Raw genomic sequence first — 17,238 nt, 5'->3', positions numbered from 1 at the left:
CATACTCCATCCCTTCATTGTGTTTACCCTAATATATATTTTTCATTCTTAAAATTTGGGGAGGTAGTTTCTTATAAGAGACCAAAATACTCCCAAAATTAAGTGGGTGACCCTGTACTAGTCACCAGTCTAATATATAGATATATTTTCTTTTTAATATTTTTTCTTTATTTGTTTTATTTATTTATTTATTTATTTTCTGAACTTCTTTTTACCCCTTTCTCCCTCCCACGATTTGGGGTCTCTTCTGATTTGGTTAAAGCGCATTTTCCTGGGGTCTTTGCCACTTCTTTACTATTTTATTTGCTCTTTCATATAGTCTTATCTGGACAAAATGACAAGGCAGAATAATTCACCACAAAAAAACGAACAAGAGGCAGTACTGAAGGCTAGGAACCTAATCAATACAGACATTGGTCATATGTCAGATCTAGAGTTCAGAATGATGATTCTCAAGATTCTAGCTGGGCTCAAAAAAGGCATGGAAGACATTAGAGAAACCTTCTCTGGAGATATAAAAGCCCTTTCTGGAGAAATGAAAGACCTAAAATCTAACCAAGTTGAAATTAAAGAAGCTATTAATGAGGTACTATAAAAAATGGAGGCTCTTACTGTTAGGATAAATGAGGCAGAAGAAAGAATTAGTGATATAGAAGATCAAATGATGGAGAATAAAGAAGTTGAGCAAAAGGGACAAACAGCTACTGGACCACAACGGGAGAATTTGAGAGGTAAGTGACACTATAAGACAAAACAACATTAGAATAATTTGGATTCCAGAAGAAGAAGAAAGAGAGAGGGGAGCAGAAGGTATATTGGAGAGAATTATTGGAGAGAATTTCCCTAATATGGCAATGGAAGCAAGCATCAAAATCCAGGAGGTGTAGAGAACCCCCCTTAAAATCAATAAAAATAGGTCCACATCCTGTCACCTAATAGTAAAATTTACAAGTCTTAGTGACAAAGAGAAAATCCTGAAAGCAGCCCAGGAAAAGAAGTATGTAACATAAAAGGGTAAAAACATTAGATTGGCAGCGGACTTATCCACAGAGACCTGGCAGGCCAGAAAGAGCTGGCATGATCTATTCAGAGCACTAGACAAGAAAAACATGCAGCCAAGAATAGTATATCCAGCTAGGCTATCACTGAAAATAGAAGGAGAGATTAAAAGCTTCCAGGACAAACAAAAACTGAAAGAATTTGCAAACACCAAAACAGCTTTACAGGAAATTTTGAAAGGGGTCCTCGAAGCAAAGAGAGAGTCTAAAAGTAGTAGATCAGAAAGGAACAGAGACAATATACAGTAGTAATCACCTTAAAGGCAATACAATGGCACTTAATTCATATCTCTCAATAGTTACCCTGAATGTTAATGGGCTAAATGCCCCAATCAAAAGACACAGGGTATCAGAATGGATAAAAAAATAAAACCCATCAATCTGCTGCCTACAAGAAACTCATTTTAGACCCAGACACCTCCATATATAAAGAGAACGGGTGGAAAACAATTTACCATGCTAATGGAGATCAGAAGAAAGCTGGGGTGGCAATCGTTATATCACATCAATTAGCTTTTAAACCAAAGATTATAATAAGAGATGAGGAAGGACACTCAAAGGGTCTGTCCAACAAGAAGATTGAACAATTTTAAATATCTATGCCCTTAACACGGAAGCCTAAACCAATTAATAACAAAATCAAAGAAATACATCAACAATAATACAATAATAGTAGGGGAGTTTAATACTCACCTCACTGAAATGGACAGATCATCCAAGCAAAAGATCAACAAGGAAATAAAGGTCTTAAATGACACACTGGACCAGAAGGACATCACAGATATATTCAGAACATTTTACCCAAAGCAACAGAATACACATTCTTCTCTAGTGCACATGGAACATTCTCCAGAATAGATCACATCCTGGGTCATAAATCAGGTCTCAACTGGTATCAGAAGATTGGGATCATTCCCTGCATATTTTCAGACCACAATGCTCTGAAGCTAGAACTCAATCACAAGAACAAATTTAGAAAGAACCTAAAAACATGGAGATTAAACAGCATCCTTCTAAATAATGAATGGGTCAAGCAGGAAATTAAAGACAAATTGAAAAAAAAATCAGGGAAACAATAAAAACACAACAGTTCAAAATCTGTGGGACACAGCACAGGCAGTCCTGAGAGGAAAATAAATAGTGGTATAAGTCTTTCTCAAGAAACAAGAAAGATCTCAAATACACAACCTAACCTTACACCTTAAGGAACTGGAGAAAGAACAACAAAGAAAGCCTAAAGCCAACAGGAGAAGAGAAATAATAAAGATCAGAACAGAAATCAATGAAATAGAAACCAAACCAAAACAAAACAAAACAAAAAAAACACAATAGGACAAATCAATGAACCTAGGAGCTGGTTCTTTGAAATAATTAATAAGATTGATAAACCCGCACAGAAAGGACCCACATAAATAAAATCATGAATGAAAGAAGAGAGATCACAACCACACCAAAGAAATACAAAATACAAACAATTATAAGGCATACTATGAGCAACTCTATGCCAATAAATTTGACAATTTGGAACAAATGGATGCATTCCTAGAGACATATAAACTACCACAACTGAACCAAGAAGAAATAGAAAACCTGAACAGGCCCATAACCAGTAAGGAAATTGAAATAGTCATCAAAAATCTCCAAATAAACAAAAGCCCAGGGCCAGATGGCTTCCCAGGGGAATTCTACCAAACATTTAAAGAAGAATTAATTCCTATTCTCCTGAAACTGTTTCTAAAAAGAGAAATGGAAAGAAAACTTTCAAACTCAAACTCATTTTATGAGACCAGCATCACCTTGATCCCAAAACAAGACAAGGATCCCATCAAAAAAGAAAATTACAGATCAATATCTTTGAGGAACACAGATGCAAAAATTTTCACCAAAATACTAGCCAATAGTATCCAACAGTACATTAAAAGGATTATTCACCACTACCAAGTGGGATTCATTCCAGTGCTGCAAGATTGGTTCAACATCCTCAAATCAATCAATGTGATGCAATACATTAATAATAATAATAAAAAAAGAACAAGAACATATGATACTCTCAATAGGTGCTGAAAAAACATTTGACAAAGTATCCTTTGACAAAGATCCTTTCCTGATCAAAACTCTGCAAAGTGTAGGGATAAAGGGTACATACCTCAATATCATCAAAGCCATCTATGAAAAACTCACCGCAAATATCATTCTCAATGGAGGAAAACTGAGAGCTTTTCTGCTAAGGTCAGAAACATGGCAGGGATGTCCATTATTAACACTGCTATTCAACCTAGTACTAGAAGTCCTAGCCTCAGCAATCAGACAACAAAAAGAAATTAATGGCATCCAAATCGGCAAAGAAGAAATAAAACTATCACTCTTTGCAGATGATATGATACTATATGTGGAAAACCCATAAGACTCCACTCCAAAACTGCTAGAACTTGTACAGGAATTCAATAAAGTGTCAGGATATAAAATCAATGCACAGAAATCAGTTGCATTTCTCTACACCAACAACAAGACAGAAGAAAGAGAAATTAAGGAGTCTATCCCATTCACAATTGCACCCAAAACCATAAGATACTAGGAATAAGCCTCACCAAAGAGGCGCAGAATCTATACTCAGAAAACTATAAAGTACTCATGAAAGAAATTGAGGAAGACACAAAGAAATGGAAAAATGTTCCATGCTCCTGGATTGGAAGAATAAATATTGTGAAAATGTCTATGCTACCTAAAGCAATCTATACATTTAATGCAATTCCTATCAAAGTACCATCCATCTTTTTCAAAGAAATGGAACAAATAATTCTAAAATTTATATGGAACCAGAAAAGACCTCGAATAGCCAAAGGGATATTGAAAAAGAAAGCCAATGTTGGTGGCATCACAATTCCGGACTTCAAGCTCTATTACAAAGCTGTCGTCATCAAGACAGCATGGTACTGGCACAAAAACAAACACATAGATCAATGGAATAGAATAGAGAGCCCAGAAATAGACCCTCAACTCTATGGTCAACTAATCTTCAACAAACAGGAAAGAATGTCCAATGGAAAAAAGCCTTTCAATAAATGGTGTTGGGAAAATTTGACAGCCACATGCAGAAAAATGAAATTGGACCATTTCCTTACACCACACATGAAAACAGACTCAAAGTGGATGAAGGACCTCAATATGAGAAAGGAATCCATCAAAATCCTTGAGGAGAACACAGGCAGCAACTTCTTTGACCTCAGCCACAGCAACTAATTCCTAGGAACATCGTCAAAGGCAAGGAAAGCAAGGGCAAAAACGAACTATTGGGATTTCATCAAGATCAAAAGCTTTTGCACAACGAAGAAAACAGTTAACAAAACCAAAAGACAACTGATAGAATGGGAGAAGATATTTGCAAATGACATATCAGATAAAGGGCTAGTGTCCAAAATCTATACATTTCTGCAAAGAAGACATCCAAATGGCCAATAGACACATGAAAAAATGCTCCACATCACTCGGCATCAGGGAAATACAAATCAAACCACAATGAGATATCACCTCATAGCAGTCAGAATGGCTAAAATTAACAAGTCAGGAAATGGCAGATGCTGGAGAGGATGCAGAGAAAGGGGAACCTCCTACACTGTTGGTGGGAATGCAAGCTGGTGCAACCACTCTGGAAAACAGCATGGAGGTTCCTCAAAATGTTGAAAATAGAACTACCCTATGACCCAGCAATTGCACTACTGGGTATTTACCCTAAAGATACAAACGTTGTGATCTGAAGATGTGCGTGCACCCGAATGTTTATAGCAGCAATGTCTACTATAGCCAAAGTATGGAAAGAACCTAGATGTCCATGAACAGATGAATGGATAAAGAAGATGTGAGATATATATATATATATATATATATATATATATATATATATATATATGTATGTATATATATATACACACATATATATATAATACAGCCATCAAAAGAAATGAAATCTTGCCATTTGCGATGATGTGGATGGAACTAGAGGGTATTATGCTCAGTGAAATAAGTCAATCAGAGAAAGACAACTATCATATGATCTCCCTGATATGAGGAAGTGGAGATGCAACTTAGTGCGTTTGGGGGGTAGGAAAAAAATAAATGAAACAAGATGGGGTTGGGAGGGAGACAAATCATAAGTCACTCTTAATCTCACAAAACAAACTGAGGGTTGCTGGGGGGAGGGGGGTGGGGAGAGGGTGGTGAGGTTATGGGCATTGGAGAGGGTATGTGCTATGGTGAGTGTGTGAAATGTGTAAACCTGGCGATTCACAGACCTGTACCCCTGGGGATAAAAATACATTATATGTTTATTTAAAAAAATAAAAATTAAAAAAATTTTGAAAAAATTGAAAAATTTTCCTCAAATATCAGGAAGATAAGGTTGCCCACTCTCAACATTCCTATCCAACAAATTACTGGAAGTCCTAGCTTTCTTTGAGTTGAATTTGTTCTTCCCTTACTAGATTATTAAGGAGGATGGATAATTTATTAAGTTGTGGTCTTTCTTCTTTGGTCCTTACGCATTTATAGCTATATCACAGCTAAAAACTTAACTGAATATATATATATATATATATATATATATATATATATATATATATTTTCTGAAGTTTGAATATATCTTCTCATTTTTTCTGACCTCCATGATTCTGATTCTGATTTCTGCCCTCATGATTTCTGAGAAACTAGCTGTCCATCATCCCTTGTATGTATGTATATATATATATATATATATATATATATATATATATATATTTCTCCTTTTAATATTCTTTTTAAAAATATTTTATGTATTTCTTAGAGAGAGAGAGAGCATAAGCAGGGGGATCAATAGGCAGAGGGAGAAGCAGGCTCCCCACTGAACCAGGAACCCAACATGGCACCCAATCCCACAACCCTGGGATCATGCCCTGAGCTGAAGGCTAATGATTAACTGACTGAGCCACCCAGTTGTCCCTTAATAGTCTTTATTTATGGCTTCTGAAAGTTTTATTCTTATGTGTCTGGTTATGGATCTCCTTGAGTTCATCACACTGGAGAATGACGGATTTCTTAGAAGCACAAATTAATATTTTTTACTGAATTTGGGAAATTTCAATCAGTATTCATTCAAATAACATTTATGACTATTTCTCTATCCTGTACTTTTGAGATTCTAAATGCTATTTTTCAGTTGCTGAGAAAGCTAGAATTTCTTTGGATTCCATTCATGCTAGTTTTGGTGCTAAAATTTCTATAGTTCCAACCACAGGAGACATAACAGAAGTCATTTCAAAATCCAATCTTCACTCAGAAGATCTTTAATAATACAGTCATTACATGATCAAGGATTTATGCCATAGATCAGCAAAAGCTATTGCTGAGGCAAATCTGGATAGAAATCAAGGTGAAATAGCCTGGATCCAGGAGAAAATTGTAGCCAAGCATATATTTTCTTGTGAAATATGGCCATTTCAGAAATACAACAGTTCTCTAGAAATATTGTGATTGTTTTTTTAACTAAACTTATTGTGGTAACCATGTGGCAATATATGTGTACAAAATCATCATGTTGTCCTCTTTATGCTTCTATAATATCATATATCTTGTTATATCTCAGTAAAGTTGGAAAAAATAAGTAAACTTAATGCATTGTCATTCTAATGATATGCCTACATATATGAAAGTATGTTTTGCTCATAAAAAACAAAGTTATTATAAAGAACTTAGCAAATTCAACATCCAAAGAACAAATAATCCAATCAAGAAATGGGCAGAAGATATGAACAGACATTTCTGCAAAGAAGACATCCAGATGGCTAACAGACACATGAAAAAATGCTCCACATCATTCAGCATCAGGGAAATATAAATCAAAACCACAATGAGATATCACCTCACACCAGTCAGAATGGCTAAAATTAACAAATCAGGAAATGGCAGATGCTGGCAAGGATGTGGAGAAAGGGGAACCCTCCTACACTGTTGGTGGGAATGCAAGCTGGTGCAACCACTCTGGAAAACAGCTTGGAGGTTCCTCAAAATGTTGAAAATAGAACTGCCCTATGACCCAACAATTGCACTACTGGGTATTTACCCTAAAGATACAAACGTAGTGATCTGAAGGGGCACACGTACCCGAATGTTTATAGCAGCAATGTCTACAATAGCCAAACTATGGAAAGAACCTAGATGTCCATCAACAGATGAATGGATCAAGAAGATGTGGTATATCTACACAATGGAATACTATGCAGCCATCAAAAGAAATGAAATCTTGCCATTTACGTCGACGTGGATGAAACTAGGGGGTATCATGCTTAGCGAAGTAAGTCAAGTGGAGAAAGATAACCATCATATGATCTCCCTGATATGAGGAAGTGGAGATACAACATGGGGGGTTAAGGGGGTAGGAGAAGAATAAATGAAACAAGATGTGATTGGGAGGGAGACAAACCATAAGAGACTCTCAATCTCACAAATCAAACTGAGGGTTGCTGGGGGGAGGGGGGTTGGGAGAAGGGGGGTGGGGTTATGGACATTGGGGAGGGTATGTGCTATGGTGAGTGCTGTGAAGTGTGTAAACCTGGCGATTCACATACCTGTACCCTGGGGGTTAAAAATATATTATATGTTTATAAAAAATAAAAAATTATTAAAAAAAATCTGTAAATGTATAGATATGGAGCATTGCAATTATTAAAATCATGTATTTTTTCTCTTATTAAATGTCATTGTTTCAGAAAGAGATCATAGAAGGATTTTAGGCTTCTCTTTTCATCAACTGCAAGAAATAGAAAGTGACTTTGGCTAACTTAAATAAAAAGCAAATTCATCAAAAATAATTATGGAAGTTATACTAAAAGAAACAAATGCAATTAATAAGCTAAGAAACAAGAAGCCCCAACATTGTTTTACAGCACTGAGACTGATCAGGCTGCTGTGGCATTTACCGATGCTACTAGCTATGATTTATTCATTTATCTAACAAATATATTTTCAGGAAATACCATATAGAAGAGACTATTCTGGGAATAGAGGGGTGAAGAAAGAAATGCCTCTATAGTTATGGAATTTTTATACCAATGAGAAATTATAATAAACAAGTAAATATAACACAATTTGAGACTGTCATAATTAAAGAGACAAAGAGTAAAGAAGGTTTACAGAGAACAGAGTGATGGAGTAGAGAGGGTAGAGGATTGTAAAATAGTGTAGCCCAGAATAATCTGCAATTCTCCACTTGCATTTAGATTGTTTCTAATTGATTAACATTAGATCATGGGGCTATTCCACAATTAGATATGGTAAATAAAGGGAAAGAAAATGTCCTCTCCATCTTCTGTATTTGGAGATTTTAATCTTTCATCAAGATTAACCACCAAGTGAAATCAGAAAAAAAAAAAAAGTAGAAAATTTGGAAAAATACACTCAACAAAAATATGACAAATGTGTATGTATAGCCATCAATTGTTTTCCCTGCATTGGTTAATGAGTTGGGAGGAATATAATCAATCTTTAGAGTTGATATCCATCCTTGGAGCAGCTAGTGAGACTAAAGGAAACTAGCAGCTAGCTACTAGCCAGTACTATACTACAATTATCTCTGCCATTTTTTTTTCCTTCCAACTCAATTTAACATTTATTGATTACTTTGTGCAAAATATTGAACATTTTTATATCCCTCTGCTCAACTTTCAGAGAGGCAGCATTGTTGGGTATTTTTAATATAATAACTACTGAAGCCTGATTTGTTCTGAACAAGTCAACTCTAATGGGAATTCAGAAATCTGGTTGTTACCATCTTACAGATCCTGATAAAAAACCATCAAACACACACAAAAAAGACTTATTATTCAGATTGAATGAGTCTTACTTTAGTTTTTAAAATGGTACTGACATGCAGCAGAGTTGGTTGTTTATCCCAATAATCTTGTACTTTTTCAGATAAACATTTGCATATAAATTGCCTTGAAGAATATGTTATCAAGTCAAAAGGTAAAGGAGACTGAATTAATTTTAATCCTACTTGAGCATTGCAGGTCTGAGTTTACTACTAAATCAGGATCTCTTGAAAACTTTAAAATTTGTGAATATAGTTCTCAATTATTAGGTTTTAAAACTTTCAACAGCATCAGTACTATAGAATGACACACTCTTTAAATATGTTCATATGTATGCACTGCACCTCTTCACTGAAAAATATATTGGCATTAAATTCTGCTTGCAGAGAAGAAATTCCATGTTGATATTTTCATGTTCTCTAAACTACATAAGCCTTTCTTTTTCTTTAAAGATTTTATTTATTTATTTTTTGAGAGAAAGAAAAGAGAAAACAAGCATGAGTTGGGGGGAGGCGCAGAAGGAGAAGCTGACTTCCCACTGAGAAGGGAGCCCAATGCAGGGCTCAATCCCAAGACCTTGGGATCACGACCTGAGCCAAAGGCACACACTTAACAGACTGAGCCATACAGGCACCTCTAAATAAGGCTTTCTAACATTAGTTGTATTTAATGTGAAAAGCTGGCTTTTTAATATTGGCCAATTGAAAATGAGTGAAATGGCTAATTATAGTAAAGGTTTTCAAGTATTTAGTTTACTTCTTGTTTTCAAAAACTCAGATTTTCTTAAGTCTCCATTCTCTTTTATAAAATATCATTGTTAAGATAAAAAGGTTGCATTTCCTTTTCAAATAGTTCTTGAAATTTATTTAAAATATTTATATAATTTCTTCAGAATTAAAAAAAATATTGTAAATCTCTAAAGAAAAATTAACACCAACAGTAGTAGTACTATTAATATTTGCATAGCACATTCTAAAGTTTTTCACACATTAACCCTGTGATGAGAAGAATCCTCATAATCCCAATACTACAGATTGAGATATTAAGGCTCAGAAATTAAGTAATGACTTAACTTTATGAAAGTCATTCAAAGTTAGTGATGGATACTTTCCTCTCTGTCACTTTTTTTTTCTTTTTCATTTTGTTCTCTCTATTTAAAAAAAAAATAGTAAAATGAATTGTTTAGTCCATGTGCTTTAAATCACAGGAATATTAACTCTGTTTTATATATGAAGAAAATATTAATTCTAGCTTCAGAATCTCTGCTAACAACAATAATGTTTTATTTATGCATATTTGGTAAAATATCAATGAAAATTTTGGAAGACACATCTCTATATAAAATGTCACATGTGTTTCCCCAGGATTCAAGCTGGCTGTGGTCTTCAGGTAATCATCCCATCCAGGCAGTGCACATATATCCACTGGTCAAGTGAAAACTATACCTGATATTTATATGGGCTTGCACTATAGTAACAGGAAATTACTTATTGTATATAAAATTGTTTGTATTTCTGAGTATTGATACAGTTTTCTTTTAAAAATTGAAGTTTATACTTTCAAGCAGCTATCACTGATCATATCTAATGCATTTAAATAACATAGTAAGAAAAGATATCTATAAGAAATATATGTATTTGTGTTTAGTCAAAGTGTAGGCTTGATAAAATAATCAAAAGTTTAGGGTCACCTGGGTGGCTCAGTGGGTTGGGCCTCTGCCTTTTGTTCAGGTCATCTCAGGGTCCTGGGATGGAGCCCCACTTTGGGCTCTCTGTTCAGCAGGGAGCCTACTTCCTCCTCTCTCTCTGCCTGCCTCTCTGCCTACTTGTGACCTCTCTCTCTGTGTCAAATAAATAAATAAAATATTTTTAAAAAGTTTAAAAGTTTGATGAACTTAAAGAAAAAGAGCTAGAATCATATAAAAATAATGAAATATCATATAAAGAAAATAAAGAAGAGGAAAAATATATTAGGAGTGTCAAATACAAGTACTAATCAGTAAACTTTGGCCACAATGAAAAATGTGGCATAGGAAATGCATTTTAAAAATGTTAGAACTTCAGTGCATGAGAGAGAATAAAAGTTAAACATAACAAATAGAAATATAGTGTGTCTAAGGTTTAGTTCATTTGCTTTGATTAAACCAGATGTTCACTTGTATCTTAATATTTATCATTAGATACATTAAAATATTTCTGAAAAATATTAGCAACTTTTTGGAATGAAATGTATAAGTAAATAAAGCGAAACGATATTTCAGTAACAAAGAATCACAGTTTGTACACACTATATAACTACAGCTGCTGTTAAACAGTGAAATTTACTTAAAAACAGCTAAAATATTTGCTGGAAATGTTTTTAGATAATCTTATTATAGCTTATGTATTGTTACAAATATTTTAAGTGTGTTTTCATTTTCTTATTTAATTTTGGGTGTTTTTTGGGGAAAAAAGTATAAATAATAAAATAAAATATTTTGGGATGTCACGGTGGCTCAGTCTGCTAAGCGTCTGTTTTTGGATCAGGTCATTATCCCAGGGTCCTAGGACTGAGTCCTGCATGGGGCCCCTTGCTCATCAGGGATCCTACCTCTACCTCTGCCTGCTGCTCTACTGCTTGTGCTCACTCTCTTTCTCTCTCTGTCTTTGACAAATAAATAAGTAAAACCTTTAAAAAAATACAAATTTTTTGAAATCCGATTATGCATAAATGACATATTGACAACGTGGCTAATATCTTCCAACATCTCACCTTACATACACACACACACCACACACATACACATGTATGAGTGTAAAATTATGTAATTAAATTCTGTGCATCTCTATTTGTGCTTCTTTTCACAGAATTTGAGTGGTTTACTGGTCTTTATATTTGACTTAAATGATTACATTCTTATTGATCATTTGTAGCTTATAATTTCTAAAATCTTATGATTTTAAAATTTAGAGACAGTGAGACGGGGAAACACAAGCAAATGGAATGGGAGAGGGAGAAGCAGGCTTCCTACTGAACAGGGAGCTCCATGGGAGGCTGTATTCCAGGACCCTGGGATCATGACCTGAGCAGAAGGCAGGCACCTAGGGACTTAACCACACAGGTGCCCTGTCTTTGTTTTTATATGTTCATTAGCTCTTCATAAATTTGGACATTATTGTTTTGTCTGCTATGCATATTTTTCTAATCTGACAATTGTTTTCCATTTAACAGAATGATTTATTATCACTTTTGAAAAAGTGTAATGAAATGCACATTTAACTTTATAACTTTCAAGTTCTTCTATTAATTTAGCTACTTCAGATTTCTTGCACTCCTTATTTCAAGTTTTTTATATATATATATATATATATATATATATATATATATATATATATATAATTTTATTTATTTGAGAGACAGCACAAGCAGTGGAGTGGCAGGCAGATGAAGAGGGAAAAGCAGGCTCCCTGATGAGCAGGGAGTCCAAGATGGTGCTGGATCCCAGGACACTGAGGATCCTGACCTGAGCTGAAGGCAGATATGTAACCAACTGAGCCACCCAGGAAGCCCCCATTTGTTCATTTTTTAGTTTCTATTTTTCAGCTAATAGAGATCAAATTGTATTTATTATATTTTACTATTAAGTACTTGAACTGATGTTTGAGTTTCTTGAAAGTTCTTTTCTGTAAATTCTTACATCTGGGTTATCTTTGTATATACTTCTAGTGACTACTAATAGTATATATTTCCTGTCTCTGCAAGTCTAAACTATTTTCAATTATTTACTGAACATTATAGATATGCTGTTAAGATTCTTGTGTCTCTTATTTTATTTTCTACAAAATATTTTTTTCTTCTAGCTTCCAGTTATCTCTGCAAGAGCAAAATATAAACTCTGTCTTTCCTGAAATGTGAAGTAAAACTTCATTCTTTCAGTATTCCAGTTACTGTGTTTTATGTATATGTGAGTGTGAAAATTTTGGTATTTCCCTCATGTGTATAATTAAGAATGTCATCCAATAAATTAGGCAGAGTAAACATCCAATTAGCTGAATTTTGGGGACATGAGTGGCTCAGTTGGTTAAGCCTCCAACTAAGCCTCTTGATTTTGACTCCGGTCATGATCTTAGGATTCCATGTTATGATCCACACTCAGGGGAGGCCTTGCTTAAGATTCTCTCTCTCCCTTTCCCTCTGTTCCTCCTGCTTCCATGATCTATCTCTCAAAATAAATATATCTTTAAAAAATGGATTTTTTTTTCTATTTTATCCATTACCAAGCTTTTTCTGAATGCTCATATTCTGTAATAACTCCTTAAGCAAGTAACACTGTGACTTTCTTTTTGAGTCCGTAGCCCCACCTATGCCAATGCAAAAGGTCTGCAGATGAAATGTCATATACCAGAGAAACTTTACCCAATAAAGTTCGGGTTCTTTATAAAATATAGTAATCTGACAAACATTATTTAACATAAATATTATCAATAAATATTAAATATGATTTTTAGTAATAGAGAATATGACTGCTTCTCAAACATGGAATATTCCACTGAGTAATCAAATATTTGATAAAAGAAAGGATGAGTAAGTTCCAAAATTAGAAATATTACAAAGAGCACTCATCACAGTAAGATCAGTAAAATAGAAATTTGCAATAAAATCTAAAAGCAAAAGTTCCTCTTCCCTTGAAATTAAAAATGAAATAAGTATTTTATTTTAAACCAAAGATTATAATAAGATATGAAGAAGGACACTATATCATAATAAAAGTGTCTATCAACAAGAATATCTAAAAATTGTAAATATTTATGCTCCTAATTTGGGAGCAGCCAAACATATAAGCCAATTAATAATCGAATTAAACATATTGTTAATAATACAGTAATAGTAGGGGTGTTTAACACTCCACTCACAGCAATGGACAGGTCACCTAAGCAGAAAATCCATAAGGCAATAGGGCCTTGAATGACACACAGGACCAGATGGACATCACAGATATATTCAGAGCATTTCATCGCAAAGCAACAGATATACATCATTCTTGAATGCATATGGAATGTTCCCCAGAAGAATTCACATCCTGGGTTACAAATCAGGTGTCAACTGGTACAAAAAGAGTGAGATTATGCCATGCATATTTTCAGATCACAATGCTTTAAAACTTGCACTGAATCATAAGAAAAAAATTGAAAGGAATACAAATACATGAAAGTTAAAAAGTATTGTATTAAAGAATAAATGGATCAACCAGGAAATTAAAGATTAATTTAAAAAATAGATGAAAGCATATGAGAATGAAAACACAACTGTTCAGAGCCTTTGGGATACAGCAAAGGCAGTCCTAAAGGGAAGTATATAGCAATATCAGCCCTTCTCAAGAAACAAGAAAAGTTTAAAATACAAAAACTAACCCACCTAAAGGAGCTGGAAAAAGTGCAGCAAATAAAACCTAAATACAGCAGGAAAATGGAAATACTAAAGATTAGAGCAGAAATCAAAGATATAGCAGGGAAGAAAAAAAAAAAACAAACAAACTCAGAAGAACAGATTAATGAACCTAGGGGCTGGTTCTTTGAAAGATTTAATAAGATTGATAAATCCCTGGCCAGACTTATCTAAAAGAAAAGAGAAATGACCCAAATAAATAAAATCATGAATGAAGGAGGATCACAACCAACACCAAAGAAAGGCAAACAAATATAAGAGAATATTATGAGCAATTATATGACAACAAGTTAAGCAAACTAGAATAAACTGATAAATTCTTATAAACACTGAAGCTACCAAAACTGAAACAGCAAGAAATTAAAAACAAACAAACAAACAAACAACAACCGCAACAAAACCCTGAACAAATCCATAACCAGCAAAGAAATTGAAACAGTAATCAAAAATCTCCCTACAAACAAGAGTCTAGGGCTGTGTGGCTACCCATCAAGATTCTAACAAACATTTAAAAAAGAATTAATACCTATTCTTCTGTTTCAAAGAATAGAAATGGAAGGAAAACTTCCAAACTCATCCTATGAAAGTAGCATTACTTTAAATTCAAAGCCAGACAAAGATCCCACCAAAAAGGAAAACTACAGACCAATATCCCTGATGAACATGGATGCAAAAGTTCTCACCAAGATATTAGCCAATAGGATCCATCACTACATCAAAAGGATTATTCATCAGGACCAACTGGGATTTATTCCTGGGTTTCAAGGATGGGTCAACATCTGAAAATCAATCAATGTAATATGCCACATTAATAGAAGAAAAGGCAAGAACCATATGACCCTCTCAATAGATGCAGAAAAAAACATTTGATAAAACTACGGTACACTTCCTTTATAAAAAATTTCTGCAGTGTAGGGATAGAAAGAATATACCTCAATATCATAAAAATCATCTATGAAAAGCCCACAGCATATATCATTCTCAATGGGAAAAAAAAAAGAGAACTTTTTCCCTAAGGTCAGGAATAAAACAAGGATGTCCACTTTTCACCAATGTTGTTCAACATAGTACTCGATGTGCTGGCCTCAGCAATCAGACAGCAAAAAGAAATAAAGACATCCAAATCAGCAAAGAAGTCAAGCTTTCACTATTTGCAGACAACCTGATGCTCTATATAAAAAACCTAAAAGAGGTGCACTTAGGTGGCTCAGCCAGTTACATTCTGCCTTTGGCTCAGGTCTTGATCCCAGAGTCCTGAGACTGAGTTCCACATCAGGCTCCCTGCTCAACAGAGAGCCTGCTTTGTCCCTCTGCTGTTCCACCTGCTTGTGTCTTCTCTCTCTCTCTCTGTCAAATAAATACATAAAATCTTAAAAGAGAGAGAGAGAGAGAAAGAAAGAAAGAAAAAGAAAACCCAAAGGATCAACTATAATATTGCTAGCACTGAAACTTCAGTGAAGTTTTAGGTTAAAAATCAATGCATAGAAGTCAGTTGTATTTCTATACACTAACAGTGAGGCAGAAAAAAAGAGAAGTTAAGCAATTGATTACATTTACAATTGCACTAAAAATCACATGTTATCGAGGAGTAAACCTAACCAAAGAGGAAAAAGATCTATACTCTGAAAACTATAGAACACTTATGAAAGAAATTGAGGAAGACATAAAGAAATGGAAAACCATTACATGCTCATGGATTGGAAGACAAATACTGTTAAAATGTCTATGCTACCCAAAATAATCTACCTATTCAATGCAATCCTTATCAAATTATCATCAGCATATTTCACAGAGCTGAAACAAACAATCCTAAAATTTGTGTGGAACCAGAAAAAACCCTGAATAGCCAAAGGATGTTGAAAGAGAAAACCATAACTGAAAGCATAACAATTCCAGGCTTTAGGTTGTATTACAAAGCTGTAATCCTAAAGATAAGAGAGTATTAGTACAAATTCCGATACATAAATTAGTGGAACAAAATATAGAACCCAGAAACTGACCCTCAACTTTTTGGTCAACTAATCTTTGACAAAGCAAGAAAGAATATCCAATGGAAAAAGGACAGTCTCTTCAACAAATGATGTTGGGAAAATTGGACTGCACATGGAAAAGAATGAAACTGGACTAGTTTCTTACACCATAAAGAAAAATAAACTCATAATGGTTGAAAGACCTAAATGTGAGAAAGGTATCCAACAAAATCCTAGAGGAGAACATGGGCAGCAACCTCTGTGACTTTGGCTGCAGTAACTTCTTGCTTGACACATCTCTGAAGGGAAGAGAAACAAAGGCAAAAATAAACTCCTGGAATTTACTCAAGATAAAACCTTCTGCACAGCAAAGGAAACAGTCAACAAAACTCAAAGGCAATCTAGGAAATGGGAGAAAATATTTGCAATTGTTTTATCAGGTAAAGTGCTAATATCCAAAATCTATAGAGAACTTAACAAATTCAACACCCAAAAACCAAAAATCCAATCAAGAAATGGGCAGAAGTCATGAAAAGACATTTTTCCAAAGAAGACATACAAATGATCAACAGACACATGAAAAAATGGTCAACATCACTTAATATCAGGAAAACACAAATCAAAACCACAATGAGTACCACCTCACACCAATCAGAATGGCTAAAATCAGCAACTCAAGAAACAGATGTTGGTGAAGATGTGGAGAAAGGAGAACCCCCTTGCTCTGCTGGTAGGAATGCAAACTGGTGCAGCCACTCTGGAAAACAGTATGGGGGTTCCTCAAAAAGTAAAAATAGAAATACCCTATGACCCATCAATTGAGTCACTAGATATTTACCCAAAGGGTATAAACATAGTGATCTAAAGAGGGAAATGTATCTCAATGTTTATAGCAGCAATGTCCACAACTCAAAATATGTTCCTCAACAGATGAATGGATATAGAAGG

The 17,238-nt window shown here is 34.4% G+C and overlaps 1 long non-coding RNA gene across 1 annotated transcript; it reads right to left on the bottom strand.

Moving 5' to 3' along the window:
• Window positions 1-3,990: 3,990 nt before the first annotated feature.
• LOC116599175 lies at window positions 3,991-16,387 on the bottom strand. The gene is made up of 3 exons (XR_004289266.1): window positions 16,351-16,387; window positions 9,429-9,434; window positions 3,991-4,072 (listed from the first exon to the last, which is right to left on the bottom strand). It is a non-coding gene; the product is annotated as an uncharacterized LOC116599175 (long non-coding RNA).
• Window positions 16,388-17,238: the final 851 nt, after the last annotated feature.

This window comes from Mustela erminea, chromosome 9, assembly GCF_009829155.1.
Source record: "Mustela erminea isolate mMusErm1 chromosome 9, mMusErm1.Pri, whole genome shotgun sequence".
NCBI classification, from domain to species: Eukaryota; Metazoa; Chordata; class Mammalia; order Carnivora; family Mustelidae; genus Mustela; species Mustela erminea.
Note: the sequence above shows the minus strand (reverse complement) of the source record. Positions and strands in the feature narration are given on the sequence as shown.